The following is a 19,220-nucleotide window of genomic DNA, read 5'->3' as shown; positions in this document are numbered from 1 at the left end:
ACTTGAGAAGGAAGAGAAATAAATAATAAAGAGGACCCCAGCCAGAAAGCCGGGGTGGGTGTGTGAAAAATTGTCCTACCCCATCCAAAAGGACGAGGTAAGGACGTGCAGCCTAACCTAGAGGGGAAGTGCGCAGTGCAAGTGCTTACTTGTGCAAGGTGATTTTGGGATCACCCGTGCAGGTTCGGCACCCCCGAGTTTCCCCAGGGGCACAGTGCAGCCTCGGACTCCAGGCAGCCGACCGATCAGTGTCCGACCAAGTGTTTCTCTGCTCCCATCGTAGGGCACTTTCCAGCCCCTGGCATGGGAATGGGTACTCCACTGGGCTTTTCGAAAGACTCCCTTAGGGGTTGCGGCCCCCTCGGAAGAGCAATCTACTCAGTCTCAGTGTTTCTCCGATCCCAAGGTTAAGGTACTAAGCTGGGCCTTTCGCGGTCTCCCCATCAAAGGCTACGAACCTCTGGAACAGGAGCCATCTACTCAGGCCCAGCCTTTCTCCGCTCCTTGGGAATGGATACTAGACTGAGCCTTTCGCTGTCTCATCCTTCGGGGGCTACGAACCCCGCCAAGAGAGCCAAACTACTAGGCCCAGTGTTTCTCCCCCCCCTCTCACCAGTGGGTTTACGGAAACAACACCTCCTACCACTGGCAGAGGTGAAGGTACTCAGCCAGACTTTTCCCCACTCCCAGGCAAAAGAGAGGGGTGCCACACCCTCCGCCCATCAGAGCAGCTACTCAGTCCAGCCTTTCTCTATTCTCTGCCAGAGGCCAGTCCATACCCACTGATAAGAACAGATACTACACTTGATCTTAGCCAAAAGGCTGAGAAACGATTTTTTGGTGTTGCATGCCATATGGGGATGTCAAACTGCACAAGGTGTTATAAAGTATAGTAACTCTCCTGCCACAATATTAATAATTTTCAGCATTCTACCTTAGGGAGGATAAGACCATTTTACTATTTATTTTCCAACCAGTGTATTTTGTATTTATTTTTCCAACATAAAATTCATTAGGTTAAAAAAAATTTACACAGCTACAAAGGTCTGGAAGTATATGAATGCCAGGGTATTGATCTTGAAGACAAACAATTCACTTAAATAAAGCTTTTCTCTAATTAACATCATGTTGACACTGCTTTACAGTGTGATTACTCTAATAAACAGTTTCCCATGGGAGATGGCAGGAACCTGTTCTCTCAACTGTGCTTTTTGTAATGAATGAAGTGAGTGCAAACTTTTCTAAAACATTTAATTGCAAACTGTACAAAATGGAAAATAAGGCTTTCTCTAAAGATAATTATTTACTTTCATCTAAGAATTTTTTTAAAAGAGCACAGTATGGTGGGAAAAGCATAAACATGTTGACAGTGAACAGTAAAAGAGCACTAGTTCTAAAAGCAATGCATGCCGGATGTGCTTTTTAGCAGGAGAAATCACTTCTCCTAAATTATAAAATGCTGAAATGTAGAGAAATGACTCTGATATCCGCTGTTTCATTTTCCTATGAGTGTAAGTGGCTGCTTCATCGCTTAAAATGGAAGCCACACAATTTCACAATAATAGTGTGTATAAGCCGCCACACCCCAATAAAAGCATTGAAGAGACTGCTCTTTTCCTGTTCCTCCCATAATGCACCATTTGCTCAGCCCCTCCTCTTTGTAGCTAACCTGGGTCATGCGCCATACTGAGATGACACCGAGCAATTGTTAACTCTTTACTCTGTGGTCTGTACTGGCCTTACAATTCATATAATGACGAGGGAAATGTGGAATTGTATAACACCTAAGTAAAGTTCTTTTTATATAAAGGCCTTTATACAGTATTTAACAATATTAAGAATAATCAACAGAAAGTTTATAGGTCTCTTTCTGGTAAATTGTAGGGGATTCCGGAAGATACTTACAACCAGTGGCGGCTGCTCCTGTGCTGCAGCACTGAACACGTGCGTTGGTGGAGGTGTAATGGGCGGTTAGCACCTACATATCATGTCATAGTGTATGTAACATATCTTTTCCTTCCACTATACACCTACCCCCATTAATTCTGTGAAACTAGCCAATGGGATTCTGGGGTGGGCTTGTAGGGGAACAAGAAGAGAAACTTAATGCTGAGTCCCGAGTGCAACAGCAACTTTGATACGTGTACATCACTGCTGATCCCTGAGTTAAACAACCAGCAATATATTATATACATATTAACATGTATGTGGTAGTTGCCCCCTTCCATGCACTGTGTGGTCAGCACTGCAGCCCAGCAGCAGAAGCCTACACTGCTTAAAACCAGTAGTGGCTCCAGAGGAGGGGCTGCAGCACAGTTTAAAAATAGGGAAGCCATACCGGGTGCCGGATGGCTCCCCGACAGTCATTTCCGACAGCCATTACTCCGACATCGGAATCTCGACTGCTCCCTCATGGGGGTCCACGACCTCCATAGAAGGAGAATAAAATAGGTGGCGAGCGCAGCTCCCCACCATGCCCGCAGCGTGGCGAGCGCAGCAAGACTGCAAGGGGATTCATTGCGCTCCCCCTGCTGTGCAGTCAGGATTCCGACGTCTGAGTAATGACTGTCGGAATCCCGACTGTCGGTCAATTATACCACACCCGCCATACCAACTACCATTCCAAACTGACTCACTGGTAATTGGTGTGGCTTCCCTATTTGAATTTCAATTTTAAACTGTGCTATAGCCCCCTCTTCTGGAGCCGCCACTGGATAAAACTCATTTCTTTATGTCATTAGGCAATTCTCCGAACCGTTTCTGAGTCTTGTTACAGTATGTGCTGGAATCAGGCCCAGAACCAATGCAATGCTGGCTAATGCCTTTGATCTGTTACAGTCAGCATACAACGTGCAATACCTTTGTCACACTATATAATTATTAGAGCGGGAGAGTACAATAGACCTATCATGAGCATATTTCACAAAGTTTCATTTCAATGAATGTATTGGAAAGCTACTGTACTGTAGTATCTGTTCTAAGATAATGATTTGATGTACATTAGTTTTTGGGTCTATTCGTCAATGTAAACTAATAAAATATCATGTTGTAAATTAGATTAATGCAATACTGTATGCTTCTTTTAACTCTTTAGAACATGGGTCCTCAAACTGCGGCCCTCCAGATGTTGTGAAACTACAAATCCCAGCATGCCTTGGCACAGTTTTAACACTCCCTTATAGCAAAACTGTGGCAAGGCATGCTGGGATTTGTAGTTTCACAACATCTGGAGGGCCGCAGTTTGAGGACCCATGCAGAGGCGTAACTACTTCCTTCTGGGCCCCATAGCAAAATTTTGAAAGGGCCCCCCACCCATACCCTCCAACATCTGTGCGGCAGAAATCGGTACACATTCGGGAAGGGGTGTGGCCACGGGTAAAAGTGGGCGTGGTAACGGGTAAAAGTGGGCGTGGTCATCCCCCCTTTCCGAATGTGCATCTTTTTTTTTTTTTTTAAAGCCAGCCAGTCCCAGAGCCAAACAAAAGCTGCAGCCTTCATATAAACCACATCTTGTAGTTTACACAGCCTGCTGCTGCTGCCGCCTACCTTATCTTCCCCCAGTCCAGCACAGCCTCAGTCCCCGCCCCGGCGATGTGCGGTAGCGGGAGGGCTGAGTGCTCGTCTCTCGGCTCACAGCAAGAGGGAGCAGAGCTGGAATACCCTCATTGTTAAAGCAGCGCCTGTCATTCGCGGCACCTCCGCACGTGTGTGTGGACTCTCAGAACCCCCGGCAGGCGGCAGGGCCACAGCCATGTTAGCAGGGGGGAGGCGGGCACGCTGAGACTGCTGAGTCCCCCCCGCAGGGCACCTCGGGAGACGTAGTCTCCCCCCTCACGGCTCACACTGCAGGAACTAGAGCAGCCAGCCCAGCGTTGAACAAGCACTTGGAACTACAACTCCCAGAGAAGGAAGAGCCGGCTTTAAATAATCGGTACATTCGGTACAGTTCGATTTAGCCGGTACAGACCATTAAAAAACGGTACTGTACCGGCTAAATCGGTACAGTTGGAGGGTATGCCCCCACCACAGGAGGAGAGGGTGACAGGTGTGTGTGTTTGGGGGGGGGGGGGTGGGGGGTGGGGAGAAGGGAGATAGAGAGAGATTATATGGAAGGGGCCGAGGTGTAAAGGGGGGGGGGGGTTGTAGCAGAAGAGAGGAAGAAAAAGAGGAGAGACATGGTGGGGAGGGAGTAAATGAGAGGAGGTGGAGAGAGACAGACATAGAGACATAGACAGAGAGAGACAGACAGATAGAGAGGGATACATACAGAGAGAGAGACATACAGAAAGAGAGAGACATACAGAGGAGAGAGAGAGTGAGAGACATACAGAGAGAGAGAGAGAGAAAGACATACAGAGAGAGAGAGAGAGACAGGTAGAGAGCGAGAGAGAGTGAGACAGAGATACAGAGACAGACAGAGAGAGAGACAGACAGAGAGAGACATACAGAGAAAGACAGACAGACAGAGACATACAGACAGACAGAGACATACAGAGAGAGAGAGACACAGACAGACAGAGAGAGGCATACAGAGAGAGACAGACAGACAGACAGAGACATACAGAGAGAGAGAGAGACACACACACACAGACAGAGAGAGACAGACATACAGAGAGAGAGAGACACACACACACACACACACACACACACACACACAGTGTTTCTCCTATTTACATCCTCTCCCCTCCGACCCACAGTTAACCCTGCCCCCCCCCCCTTACCAGTATAATTTATGCTGTCAGTGCCGAGTCTTCCTGCACTGACAGCTCCGTGTCTCCTGTTTCCCAGGGCCAGGCACAGACAGCGTGTGTCACGCCGGGGCTGGTCACTAGATAGTGACGTCAGTCCCCGGCAGCATCAAAGAAGGGAGAGGGGGGAAGGCTGCAACAGCCGGACCACCACATTCCCCTTCATATGTAGCACATCGTCGCTAGCGGAGGAGGGGGCAGAGGCACCACTGACACTCCCAAGCGAGCAGCACTAATAAGGAAAAGGGTGCAGGGGATGCCTGCTGTGCTATGGGGCCCCCCAAGGGCCCGGGCCCCATAGCAGCTGCATCCCCTGCACCCTCCATAGTTACGCCACTGGACCCATGCTTTAGAACCAAAAACCAGCATTTGGCCTATTGTAGCAGCCTTTGTCTTAAAGATAATTAAGCTTGCCAGCACTTGGATGCTGCCAGGGTTTGTCATAAATTGCTAGTATTAGGTAATGAACAGGACTAATCTGATGTATTATTATTACTTATTATACAACAAGGTGTTAAGAAATTGAACACAGCATGATAAGGTATATGTGTCAAATATGTTATGGTAATATAAATAAATGTCACAATATAATATCAGAACTGAATTGTCATACTCCATTAGTGTAAACTTGGATGGGTAACATGTATACACGTTTTAATCACTGTATTAGAACTAGAGATGAGTGCCGGGGCTGAAGATTTGGATTTGAATTAGTCGCCGGGATTTGGATTTGGTTTTGTCAAACAGCGGTGAAAGGCTATGAATTTTGATTTTTTTTAAAAATGGTCAAAAAACGCCTAAATCGCGTTTTTTTGTCCCTAGAGAAATATTGACCTCAATAACATAAATTTCCAGCCCTTTCCAGACAATTTTGACCATTTTACAGCTCACAATGTTGTTTTCATTCAATTAAGACCAAGATCTGCAGCAAGCTGGCTGGTTATTAACACACGGAACTTCTAACAGTATCAGTATGGTGTATTGGGGTGCAGTACACACAAACAATAAAGAGCAAGACAGTTTTATTTTTTTTTATTTTTTTTAAATATTTCTTTATTTCAGTTTTCAAAAATTTTAAAACATACAAGACCATACAAAATTTGGAGCATATCCGTGCTCCAAAACAAGTAAGACACAATACACACAATAACAATGTTACATGTTTCTAGGTAAATTCAGCAGGAGACAAAATTAAAATGTGTACAGACAGAGTTAAGTACTTAATTATAGCACTGTATGGCATATTTATTGTTCTTTAGGAGTATGTTCCCCCTTCCCCTATGGGGCTCAGCTTCAGTGACTATTTTTATTTATTTTATCTTTATGGTTATGGCTCTGATTCTTTTCCCCTTTTCTTTCTTCTACCCTATCGTTTCCTTCCCTTCCCTTCGTTACGGACTATCGGTGGGTTTGCGTTTTTTTTTTTTTTTTTCCACAGCTACTTCCGCCAGTGCATGTCCTCCTCCCAGGCTCCCCACTTCCTTCTAATCTTAGCCTGTTGTCCGGTGGCAAATGTTTCCATTTTAAAGCTATAGTTTATTTTATTAATGGTTTGTGATATTTCTGGTGGTTTCTCCTGTTTCCATAGTTGTGCAATGGATGTTCTAGCTGCTACAAGTATCTGACCCACCAGATATTTGGATGTATTAGGTATCTCTGGGGGGAAGACATGCAACAGTGCCCCTTGTGGGGTTAATGCTATTCTCTTTCCCAGTATGTAAGAGATAAGATCCTCTATATCTCTCCAAAATAGCAATAATTTCCTACATGACAAAAATATATGTACTATATCTCCGATCTCCTCGCTACATCTCCAACACAGGTCTGGCTGGTCAGGGTAGAATTTATGCATCTTGGAGGGGGTCAGGTAAGAATTATAGAAAAGTTTCATATATCTCTCAATATGTATATTTGATCTTGACATCCCCCATACGTCTGCAAACAGTCCAGACCATTTTTCCTCCTCAAGCGAGAATCCCAATTCCCATTCCCATTTATTTTGTTGTGTGGTTTTATTTATATCACTTGTATTTAGGATGATTTTATACCATTTTGTAATTCCTCCTCTTTTCCTTGTTAGTCTTATTTGAGCTCTTATTTCTTTCTTTATTATGTCTGTTGTTAGCAGATCCTGAGAGAAGGTTTTTAGCCAATGTCTGATTTGCAAATATTTATAAAAATCAGTGGTTTTTATATTGTACTTTTGTTTAATTTGAGTGAAGGACAATATATCCCCGTCTTTATATAGATCACTTATAAATTTAATCCCCATATCTTTCCAGTTGTTTAGGTCTATATTTGGGATTATTTTCATGAGTGCATCTAGTGAAATATATACTATTGGGACTTGGGGCAACCCCTGTTTTTTTATAAAGATTTCCCATGCCTTAAGTGTGTTTCTAGTTGCTCTTAATGTTAGATCTGATAGTCTCCTATGTTGTGTTGGAAGCCAGATCGTATCTTTTAATGGGATATCTCCTGAGAGGCTTTGTTCTATTTGTACACTAGGTTTTTGGTTGCCTACTTCATTCCATTCACTGATATGGTTCAAGAGAGCTGCAATTTGGTATGCTTCTAAATCTGGGAATTCCATTCCCCCTTTTGTTTTAGGGAGTGTCATATATTTTTTTGCTATCTTTGGTCTGGCCTGTTTCCATACATACTGGTTGAATTCTGAGTGAAATCTCTGTATCCAGTATTTAGGGAGCAGTCTGGGTATAGCCCTAAAAAGATATAGTATTTTGGGTAGAAAGAGCATTTTTATAGCCGCAATTCTTCCTAGATATGTTATTTCATGGTTCATCCAGTCTTTCAGTTTCCCCTTAAAGGAATGAAGCAGAGGTCCATAATTATATTCCAACAGGTCTTTTTCCCTAGCTACTAACTGTACCCCCAGATATTTTACTGTATTATTCTTCCAATTGTATCTAAAATTTTGTTTAAGGTTTATCAAGTCCTCGGCCTGAATATTTATCGGTAATATCTCTGTTTTAGTCTCATTTAATTTATAATAAGATACTTCCGAGTATTCTCTGAATATTGTCCCTATATTTATCAAAGAGCTTTCTGGGTCTGTCAAAAAAAGAAGAATGTCATCCGCATATAGCAGTATTTTATTTTGAATATTTTTTATTATAGGGCCTTGGATATCTTCCATTTTTCTTATTGTTTCGGCCAATGGCTCCATAGCAAGGACAAAGATAATTGGGGATAGGGGACACCCCTGTTTTGTTCCGTTAGTTATTTGGAATGTCCTTGATATAAAGCCATTGCAGTAAACATGAGCGGTTGGTGCTGAGTAGAGAGCCATAATTGCTGACAGAAAATCCCGCTAATTCCATATTTCTGGAGCACCATTTCCATGTATCCCCAGTGGAGCCTGTCAAAGGCTTTCTCCCCATCAACTGACATTACCAAAAGGGGTTCCCTATCAGCAAGATGTTCCATTATGTTAATTGCTCTTCTAATATTATCTGTGCCCTGTCTATTCTTGACAAAACCCACTTGGTCTGGGTTAATCAATTGTCCCAACATGGGATTCAGTCTGTTTACAATCATTTTTGCATATATTTTGATGTCTATATTCAGGAGAGATATTGGTCTATAGTTTCTTGGTAAAGCTGGGTTTTTCCCTTCTTTACCAATAGTAACTATCCGGGCGTCCAGCATCTCACCTGGCATTTTCCCTTGCTGCGTTGCCTCTTTAAATACTCGTAGTAGCAAGGGTGCTAGTTCCTTTTGGAAGGCTTTATAAAAGTTACTTATATATCCATCTGGACCTGGTGTTTTATTTGGCTTCAAAGATTTTATAGCCTCCAATACCTCGTGGATTTCCCAAGAAGCATTGAGGGCTATTTTCTGTTGATCCGTGATTGCCGGTAAGTTAATTCTATCCAGGAATAATTTAATTTTTTCTACAACAGGTTGTTTACTTTCTGTATCTTCTTTCAAATTGTATAATTGTTTATAGTATTCAGCGAATGTGTTTGAAATCCCCCAGGGGTCTGTGACTCTAATCCCTTTATCGTTATAGAGTGCTTTTACTGAGTTTCTTACTCTAGCTCCTTTGATTTTCCTAGCTAATAGTTTGGACGCTCTGTTTCCTTCAGTATAATTTTTTTGGTTCATCCTTTCCATTTCCCTCCTAAATTTTTTAGTATGAAGTGCGTCTAGGTCTATCTTTACTAAATTAAGTTCCTGAAGGTATTTATCTTCTAAAGTTGTTTTATGTTTTTGTTCAAGTTTTTTAATTTTATTCTCTAAATCCTCCTGCTCTTTTGATTCTAGTTTGTTCAATCTTGCGGAAATCTGGATAATTTTCCCTCTGATTACAGCTTTTAGCGCGCACCATAGATTGGTCGAGCTTGTCTGTTGGTTATCGTTCTGGAGGAAAAATTTTTATTTTATTTTATTTGTTTTAATGCACAGCTTGTATAACGCTGTGTGGAGGCCGAACAATCACACACACAGACCTTCTGACAGTATACTATGGGTGCAGTACACACAAACAATAAATAAAGAAGAGGAAAATTTATTTGGATTTTTTTACTTTAATTATTTTTAATGTGCAGCTTGTATAATGCTGCGTGGATGCAGAACAATCACACACAGGACTTGTGGTGTATACTGTTGGGGTGCAGTATATGCCAAAAAAATACAGCAACATTTATTTTTATATTGTATTTTTTTTTATGGACTTGGCTTGTACAACACTGCGTGGACCGTGGAGGCAGAACTATCACACATTGAACTTGTTCTGCTTCTGACAGTAGTATATGGTGTATTGGACTGCAGTGCAGCACACCACAGTGACCACATACCACAATGAAAAAAAAATGAACAATGAAAAGCTCACTGACAGCCTGCCTGTGTACTACTGTACCCCACTACACTGACTGACAGCCTGCCTCACACACGACCAGTACAATTAGTGATTACTACAATATAATTAAATATATTATATATAATATTAATATATAACCCAGCACATAAACCACTCTGCAGTCTGCACTGCACAAACCTCTCTGCTGAGTCTGCACTGCACTGCCACAAACCCCTCTGCACTGCACAACACCCCTCTACACTGCACATACCCCTCTAGTCAGCACTGCACAACACTCATCTGCACTGCACAACACCCATTTACACTGCACATACCCCTCTAGTCATCACTGCACAACACCCCCCTGCACTGCACAACACCCCTCTGAGTTTATGGGCACAAAGGTTAGTAGACTCTCTTGGCGCTAGTATGATAGAGGTTTGCCTATTTAGAGTAAGGGGGATATACCCTTAATCCCCAGAAAAAAAGTGTATACAAGGTGGATATAGAGTATATCCACCTTGTATACCCCTCTGTCTGCACAGCTCAAACCCCACTGCAGTCTGCACTGCACAACACCCATCTGTCTGCATTGCACAATGACTGCACTTTGCACTGACTGCACTGCACCCCTCTGCACACTAATGATTGATGACAAGTGATTGATAACAAGTTCAAGTTCAACACCCCTTCTGCACAATGCCCAGACCCACCATGAGCAGAGCTGTGCGCAGCTCGAAGCGTGACTGTGAAATGGCGCCAAATTCTCGGGACGCTGAGCGTTTATAGACTCGGCGTCTCGCGAGAATCCGACGCCAAATTTCCCACGTTCGGCCGCACTCGGGTTTCTGAACAAAGCCGGAAACTTGCGAGCGTGACGTCGAGCTGGCTATGTTCCGAGCGGTTCGGATTCCACAGAATCCGAACCGCTCATCTCTAATTAGAACTGCTGGCAAGGTTAATATATTATATGTGTCAGTAAAAAGTGTAATTACTGGTTCTGACAACACCCCCACAGTAAATAAAAGTCAGTCATAAACTACTAGTTAGAATGATGCTTGCAGAGAAACCCATAAGTATATATAGGCAGCTGAAATCATAGCCAAGGCAAGGACCTCATATAATCGGTTATGGTCTATCCATAGTCAAAATATGTCAAAAAGTGCATCAGCTATCACTGCGGGGGACAGAGTGGATGGACATGCGAAGCAGACTAAGAGCTGCAGCAACAGTTGGAAACGGGGGTCAACTAAAATATATTGGAGGTTATTCTGGTTGATACTCACCATTGCGAATTCCCAATAATGGGCGGTGGTGATGGACTGCGCATGCACATATTCACTTATTTGCATGTGCAGGCCATCTATGCAAATGGACATGGTAACTTGTATAGTCGTCGGCCCATTTCCATGGCCAGGGGGGCATGAGGTGGTGAACATGGGTCGAGCCCGAGAGAAGCCCAGCGTTTCATGGGCATCCCCATGAAATCGCTGGGCATTACCATGGTAATTCATCCATGACAGGCCACTCTTCCCATACCAGGGCGTCATCATCTCCAGAGTGACTTAGATTTGCGAGCGCTAGAGAAATCACTTGATGGTCGGCAACCATCAAATGATTTCTGTCCCACACGCAAGGTGCGAATGGATGTTTATGCAAAATATCCATTCACATGTGTGCGGGGACAATCTGTGTGCGTGCGTGCGTGCATACGGTGGGTGGACCTTCGTGCGGGTGGCATTTAGTTGACAGCTTTGCGAGTCGAACAGAATGACATCCGTCATGTATCATTGCACAGGGGGGCTTTGAATCAAGTAATTGGCTATCTTGTGATCATTGGCTTTTTTAACCCCGATTCTAATTCACTCTGCAATAGTCATTCAGTGTGTGTGTGTGTGTGTGTGTGTGTGTGTGTGTGCGTGTGTGCGTGTATGTGCGTGTGCGTGTGTGTGTGTGTGTGTGTGTGTGCGTGTGTGTGTGTGGATGGTGGCCACTCATGAGCCACCAAGCAAGTGCATATTATGAATTATTTGTATGCCATTAAAAAATGTTTACGGTGCCCTCAATGCTTTGTAGATCTCTAGTTAATGCTCACATTAGTACCTTAGTTCAAATTAACTCAGTTACCCCAGTTCATATTGTAGTGGCCATGGTTGCCAGTGTGCCATAGTATAGTGTAAAACTTCTCAGCACCCTAGGCAACATGTCAACCTACTGCCAACCTCATACTGCCACCAAAACACACTTTCCAATGAAAGCATGAAGGTGGCATCACATTTTGCAACAAATTTCAGCCATTTCATTATGCCTCACTGTGCTCCAGGCATTGGCATATCTAAAATTGATGTGGGCAGTGCACAAACACCCACAAAACAAACCCTGCACCCATGTTTAAATAGTTACATATCTGTAGTATAGCACCGGTGCTGCAGCAGCAAAAAAAAAACTAACACAAATGTGTTGTGCTTGTCCATTCAGCTGCATGACAGGTCCCCTCAATGGGGCGCTGTGTAAAATACTATTACCAACTATTATCTCCTGGAAACTAGATTTCAAAAGTAGGCAAGTATGATTTGAACTGCTGCAGCAGAATATATTCTGCATTCTAAAGGGGTAAGCAACAGATGTAAATATGTTTATATTTAATTAAAATATTAATTGAAGCTGAAACTTTCTCATTTATTTTTAACTGGCAAGACTGTTTTTTCTCTTGTGTATATGATACTTGATTATATTACTAATTTGTGTAGTAAAAGCATAGCATGACTTTGGCATTTACTGCTATCAATGTCGAGCCTTGTCTCTATGCTGTTGAAAAGCTTATGTGCATAAAGTTATATGCCTGTTTTTTTTAGCTGGACTCATCTCATGGTATCTCCCAACTATCCATGACCTCTTTATCTCCCACTTTTTTAACCTTCTCGCGATCACTGAAACCTGGCTCTCCTCCTCTGACACTACCTCCCCTGCTGCCCTCTCTTATGGAGGCCTCTCCTTCACACACTCGGTCAGACCTGATGGCCGCCAGGGTGGAGGAGTGGGCATCCTCCTCTCCCCCAACTGCACCTTCCGCGCCATCCCACCTGAGCCCTCCCTCACATTCTCCACCTTTGAGGTACACACTATCCGCCTCTTCTACCCTATTCACCTCCTTGTGGCTGTAATCTACCGCCCCCCTAGCCCCTGCTCCCCTTTCCTTGATAACTTTACTGCATGGCTTCCAGACTTTCTTGCCTCTGACCTCCCCTCTATCATCCTCGGTGACTTTAACATTCCTATTGACATCAATAATGCTGCCTCCTCTAATCTGCTTGACCTTACCACGTCCTTTGGACTTTCTCAATGGACCTCCACCCCCACTCATAATCTTGGACACTCCCTTGACCTAGTCTTCACCCACCATTGTAATCTCTCTGATTTCTCTAATTCTTCCTTCCCACTCTCTGACCACAATCTGCTCTCTTTCACCCTCTCATCCTCCCCTCTCCCCTCATTGCCCAGACCCACAGTCACCAGACGTAACCTCGGGTCTCTTGACCCTACTGTCCTGTCTTCCCTGGAGACTTTCCTCTCTCCTCTTTCAACCATGACTTGCCCCAACCAGGCTGCCTCTTTCTATTACTCTTCTCTCACCTCGGCTCTAGACTCAGTAGCCCCCATCCACACTGTCCCCCTCAGACGCTCTAAACCCCAACCCTGGCACAACAAAATAACACGATTCTTGCAAAAATGTGCACGCTCTGCTGAACGCCTCTGGAGGAAATCTCACTCTCTGGAAGACTTCCTCCATTTCAAGTTTATTCTCTCCTCCTACCGCGCTGCTCTCTCCTCTGCCAAACAATCTTTCTTCAAATCTCTCATCTCTTCCCATTCCTCCAATCCCCGACATCTCTTTGAAACTTTCAACACTCTACTTCGCCCTGCACCACCCCTCCTCCCTTCATCCCTCACTGCCACTGACTTTGCCTCCTTCTTCCTCTCTAAAATTGATATAATCCGACATGGTATCTCCTCCCATACCCCCTCTGCTGCCCACCCACCCCAATTATCCTCCCCTCCCAACTACCCCACTCTGTCATCCTTCTGCCCTACTACAGCTGAGGAAGTCCACTCCCTCATCTCATCCTCTCCCCCCTCTACCTGTCCCTTGGACCCTCTCCCCTCCCGTCTCCTCAGTTCCCTCTCCCCCGCTGGCTGCTCCCACCTTGCTCACCTCTTTAACCTATCTCTTTCTACTGGCATCTTTCCCTCACCCTTCAAACATGCTCTGGTCTCACCTATTCTTAAAAAACCAAACCTGGACCCTTTATCTCCCACAAGCTACCGCCCTATCTCTCTTCTCCCATTTGCCTCTAAAATACCAGAATGGCTGATTTACAGGCGTCTCACCAGCTACTTGTCTGACCACTCCATCCTTGATCCCCTTCAATCTGGCTTTCGCCCACTTCATTCCACTGAGACTGCCCTAGTGAAAGTCACCAATGACCTGCTGTCAGCCAAATCCAAGGGTCACTTCTCCCTGCTTATCCTTTTGGACCTATCTGCTGCCTTTGACACTGTGGATCACCCTCTCCTCCTCCACACACTCCAAAACATTGGCCTCTCTGGCACAGTCTTCAACTGGTTTTCCTCTTACCTCTCCAACCGTTCCTTCTCAGTCTCTGCCTCTGGCTCTACCTCACCACCTTCTATTCTTCCTGTCGGGGTCCCTCAGGGTTCTGTCCTTGGCCCCCTTCTGTTTTCTCTGTACACCTCCTCTCTGGGTGCACTCATTAACTCCTTTGGCCTCCAATATCACCTCTATGTGGATGACACCCAAATCTACCTCTCCTCTCCTGATCTGTCCCCCACTGTTTTCTCTCAGGTTTCCAACTGCCTCTCTGCCATCTCCACCTGGATGTCTGAGCGATTTCTGAAGCTGAATATGGACAAAACCGAACTCATTATCTTTCCCCCACCCAGAGCTATGCCCCCTACTAATATCTCTATCACTGTTAACAACACCATCATCTCCCCCGTTCCCCAACTCCGCTGCCTGGGTGTCACTCTTGACTCCTCCCTCTCCTTTGCACCCCACATCCAAGCCCTGGCCCATTCTTGCCGGTTCCAGTTACGCAACATTGCTCGCATCAGGCCCTTTCTCTCACAGAGTGCAACTAAGCTGATCATCCACTCATTGGTCATCTCACGGCTCGACTACTGCAATGTTCTCCTCACCGGCCTCGCTCAATCCCAACTGGCTCCTCTCCAATCTGTCCTCAATGCTGCAGCCAGGCTTATCTTCCTCTCCCGCCGCTCTAATTCTGCCACTCCCCTTCAACAAAATCTGCACTGGCTTCCATTCCCCTACAGAATCCTCTTCAAACACCTCACACTCACATACAGGGCCATCTCTAATTCCATTGCTCCATATATCTCTAACCTCATCTCCATTCATACACCCTCCCGCCCTCTACGGTCGGCTGACAACTGTCGTCTCTCCTCCACCCTGATCACTGCTTCCCATGCTAGAGTACAGGACTTTGCCCGTGCTGCACCCCTTCAGTGGAACGCACTCCCTCGCTCCATTAGACTCTCCCCGACCTTGCAAAGCTTCAAACGGGCACTGAAAACTCACCTATTCACCAAAGCATACCCTTCCACTGCATAAACCAGATGGTTCTCCGACCCCTTGCCTGTTTACATCCTGCTATCTAACCACCACCCACTTGCTTGCACCTCTTGTAATCTGTCTGTCTCCCCTTCCTACTAGATTGTAAGCTCCTCCGAGTAGGGCCCTCTTCCCTCCTGTTGTCAAAGCCCTCTTCTCTTCACATGTCACTTACAGCTCTCCTATACTCCAACACTCAGTGACCATCTTTGTCTGCATACTCATCTCCATCATTGGCATCTAGCCTCTAGTTGTATGTTGATTGAGTCCTCACTACTTATATCCAAGCTGTAATGTGTATTGAACTGTGGCGCTCTTTATTTGTACTGTATTCTTGTTATTTATTCAATGTTATTCCAAGCTTTGTCTCCCTGTATTGTTCCTTTGTACGGCGCTGTGAAACACTTGTGGCGCCTTATAAATAAAATTATAATAATAATAATAATCTCCAATCAGCAAATCTAGTATACATATATCTGTACTGTTACTGGCTACCTAGCTGGCTGTTCAATTACCATGTGGCGCTGCTAAATGGCTGCCTGGGTACTGCACAGCTCGGTAAATATGTTCCCCATGTCCGTGTCCCTTATTAGAATGCATCTAGTGCATATCTGTATGTGTGATGTATATATGTACTGCCATTGTTACTTGTTCCTTGCACTGATAACCCTTTGTATTACAGTATGTGCACTATTATTTATTTCTGTAAAGTGCCTTGAGTCCCGTTGGAGAAAGTGCGCTATATAAATAATACTTACTTACTAACAAACACATGTAGGTGCACTGTCTTTTCTATTTCTGTACACATCATGCTTGCATACCCTCCCGGAATGGCCGGGAGGATCCCAAAAATCGTCATTTTACAGCAGGGGGGGTGACAACAATCATGCTATCGCAGTCGCCACACCCCAAACAAGGCTCAATAGGTTAGCCTACCTCCAGCTCCGTCCCTTTCTAGATCTTCTAAAATCAATAACCACCTCCTTAGTCTTTTTACCATTTAGGAGTAGGTTATTAACCTCACCCATTCAATTAATTGCTGCACCTCTGACCTATAGCTTTCTTCTTTACCCCACTGATCAAACCCACCACTGTAGTATCGTCAGAAAATTTGACAATGAGGTTGGACTCTGAATTTGAAAAACAATCTGAGGTATACAGAGAGTACAAAAAAGGACTTAAGACACACCCTTAAGGGACACCTATGTTTAGGACAAGTTCTGACGAGGAAGTAGAACCCACCCTAACTGACTGAGGACGATTTGTCAAAAAAATCCATGGTACTCTTTACTTAGAACGGCGCACACGATTTTGATCGTGGGCATCGTTAGTAAAAAATTGCGGGCATCGCGGGCATTGAATGCACTAACAAATCGGGTGCGATGCGACCGACGCGATGCCCGCGATTTCCCATAGGGAACAATGTTAAATGTCTCAATTGACCCGATTTTCCTGTTCAATGCCTCAATTGACCCGATTTTTCCATAGGAAACAATGTTAAATGGCCCACAGAGGCCAAATAGGCACCCTGAAGTGTGAAATGGCCCCCACAATTGTTAACGCCACCCCACGATCAACGTGAACCCGAAGCGTGGCGAGCGCAGCGATCCCGCGAGGGGCGGCGGTACGCGTCCTACGACCTTTTCATACCCCCACTATCCACGTCGGCGTGGAGTTGAGAATAGAAAGTGTCCGAAGCGTGTCGAGCGCAGCGAGCCCCGCGAGGGGACGCGGACAGCTGTGAAGCCCGCGAGGGGACGCATATACCTGTGAAGGTATCCGCGTCCACTCGCGGGGCTCGCTGCGCTCGCCACGCTTCGGGCTCGGTGGCTCGCTGCGCTCACCACACTTTCTATTCTCAACTCCACGCCGACGTGGATAGTGGGGGTATGAAAAGGTCGTAGGACGCATACCGCCGCCCCTCGCGGGCTCGCTGCGCTCGACACGCTTCGGGTTGACGTTGATCGTGGGGTGGCGTTAACAATTGAGGTGGCCATTTCACACTTCAGGGTGCTTATTTGGCCTCTGTGGCCCATTTAACATTGTTTCCTATGGAAAAATCGGGTCAATTGAGGCATTGAACAGGAAAATCGGGTCAAGTGAGAAATGTAACATTGTTCCCTATGGGAAATCGCGGGCATCGCGTCGGTCGCATCACACCCGATTTTTTAGTGCATTCAATGCCCGAGATGGCCACGATGGGCGCCCTTCTAGGTAAAGAGTACCAAATCCATTAGCCAGTCACAGATGGAAATATTATAACCTATCTCCCGAAGCTTTGCGATCACCAATGCAGGCACAACAGTGTTAAAAGCGGAGCTATAGTCCACAAATAATAATCTAACATAGGAGTCCTTAGTTTTCAAATGACAGAGAATTCTATGAAGGACAGTAAGAGCAGCATCCTCAGTGGATCGAATTGACCTATATGCAAACTGATAACGGTCAAATTCCGCCGGGATGACCCCCTTTAGGTGATTCAAGACCACTCTCTCAAAACACTTCATAACTAAGGAAGTGAGGGCAATCGGGCGGAAGTCGTTCAAACAAGATACCCCCGCCGATTTAGGGACAGGAATAATTGTAGTGACTTTAAAACATTGTGGACCAACACAATATGCTAGCGATAAATTAAAAATCTTTGTAAAAATTCCTACTAATTGGTCAGCACAGACACGTAAGACCCTGCCTGGGATGCTGCCTGGGCCAGGGGCTTTCTTAACATTAGTTTGCCGTAGACACAGCCTAACTTCTGACTCTAATAATTCCAGTGGGGAATCTGACCGCTTATGGATTTTAACTGCAGGGATCAAATTCTCCTCCTAAAACCTGGCATAAAATTGACTAAACTCATACACAGAAGGCCCATTAGTTTTACATAAACCAGAATTGGAACCACTGTGGTTCGTAATATGTTTAATCCCATGCCACATTGATCTAGCATCACCAGATTCCTTAAAATGGCCTTCATTTTCTCTAAGGGATAAATTGAGTAAAGCCTCTACAAATGAAAAAAGGTGATGTTCCCAATAGCAATAGCAACCAATTAGATTCTAAAATGCAATAGAGAAATGATAGACATAACGTTAATGGCAACATGACCATTTTTAGAAGCTTTTGTAAATATGCCCCAAACAGTGCCAGATTAAGGTCTAAATGGGCCTGGAGCTGAAAATGATCAAGGGCCTATTATGCACAATAATATGGGTTGTGGCCTTCACCTAATAATGTGGGAGGTGTGACCAGTGTTCTGTTTGGGTGGTCTGCTCATGGGTGTGTCTATATTTGTGTAAATACTTTCAACTAATCATATATGCCTGGAAAAGGCAGGGGTCTGGCATAGGAAAAATGCAGGGAGATATATTGGCAGGTGCCCTCCAAAGGTGCACCCACAGGATGCCAATGTCCTAAGATGCTTGCGGGGGTGAGGCAGCACAACATTTCACCACCTTTTATGTGGTCACCTACGTTTACTACACCATACACTCCTTATTCAAATCATGCAACACAATAGTAACCCCCTTATACTGTACTTGCCTTTTACACATTATGCCACATGGAATGAGCCAAAATTCACACCGACTGAGTCAAAATGCACACTATGGCACACGGATTGCGTCAAAATTCACGTTATGCCACATAGATTAAGGCAAAATTCACATTTTGCCACATGGATTGAGCCAAAATACACACTATACCAAATGGATTGAGCAATAATGCACAATATGCTTCATAAACAGGGGCATTGCACACCAAAGGCACGCATTAAAAATTTACACCATAATGCCCATTACATGTTAAGCCACACACCATAATGTCCATTACGTATTATGCCAAACACCATAATGCCTATTAAATATTATGCTACATAAGTGCTGTTTACCTACATGCTCATTGCCAGAGGTTCCATGCACATTGCCAGGGGTTCCATGCTCATTGCCATTTGGGATTACATGCTCATTGCCAAGGGGGAATACATTCTCGCAGTAACTGGGGGACA

At 44.8% G+C, this 19,220-nt stretch overlaps 1 pseudogene; it reads right to left on the bottom strand.

The window, feature by feature from the left end:
* Positions 1-698: 698 nt before the first annotated feature.
* Positions 699-834, bottom strand: LOC146006097 (U2 spliceosomal RNA; annotated as a pseudogene).
* Positions 835-19,220: the final 18,386 nt, after the last annotated feature.

Source organism: Crinia signifera, chromosome 5 (genome assembly GCF_055691185.1).
Source record: "Crinia signifera chromosome 5, ASM5569118v1, whole genome shotgun sequence".
NCBI classification, from domain to species: Eukaryota; Metazoa; Chordata; class Amphibia; order Anura; family Myobatrachidae; genus Crinia; species Crinia signifera.
The sequence above is the reverse complement of the archived record's forward strand: the minus strand, read 5'-3'. Positions and strand labels throughout refer to the sequence as shown.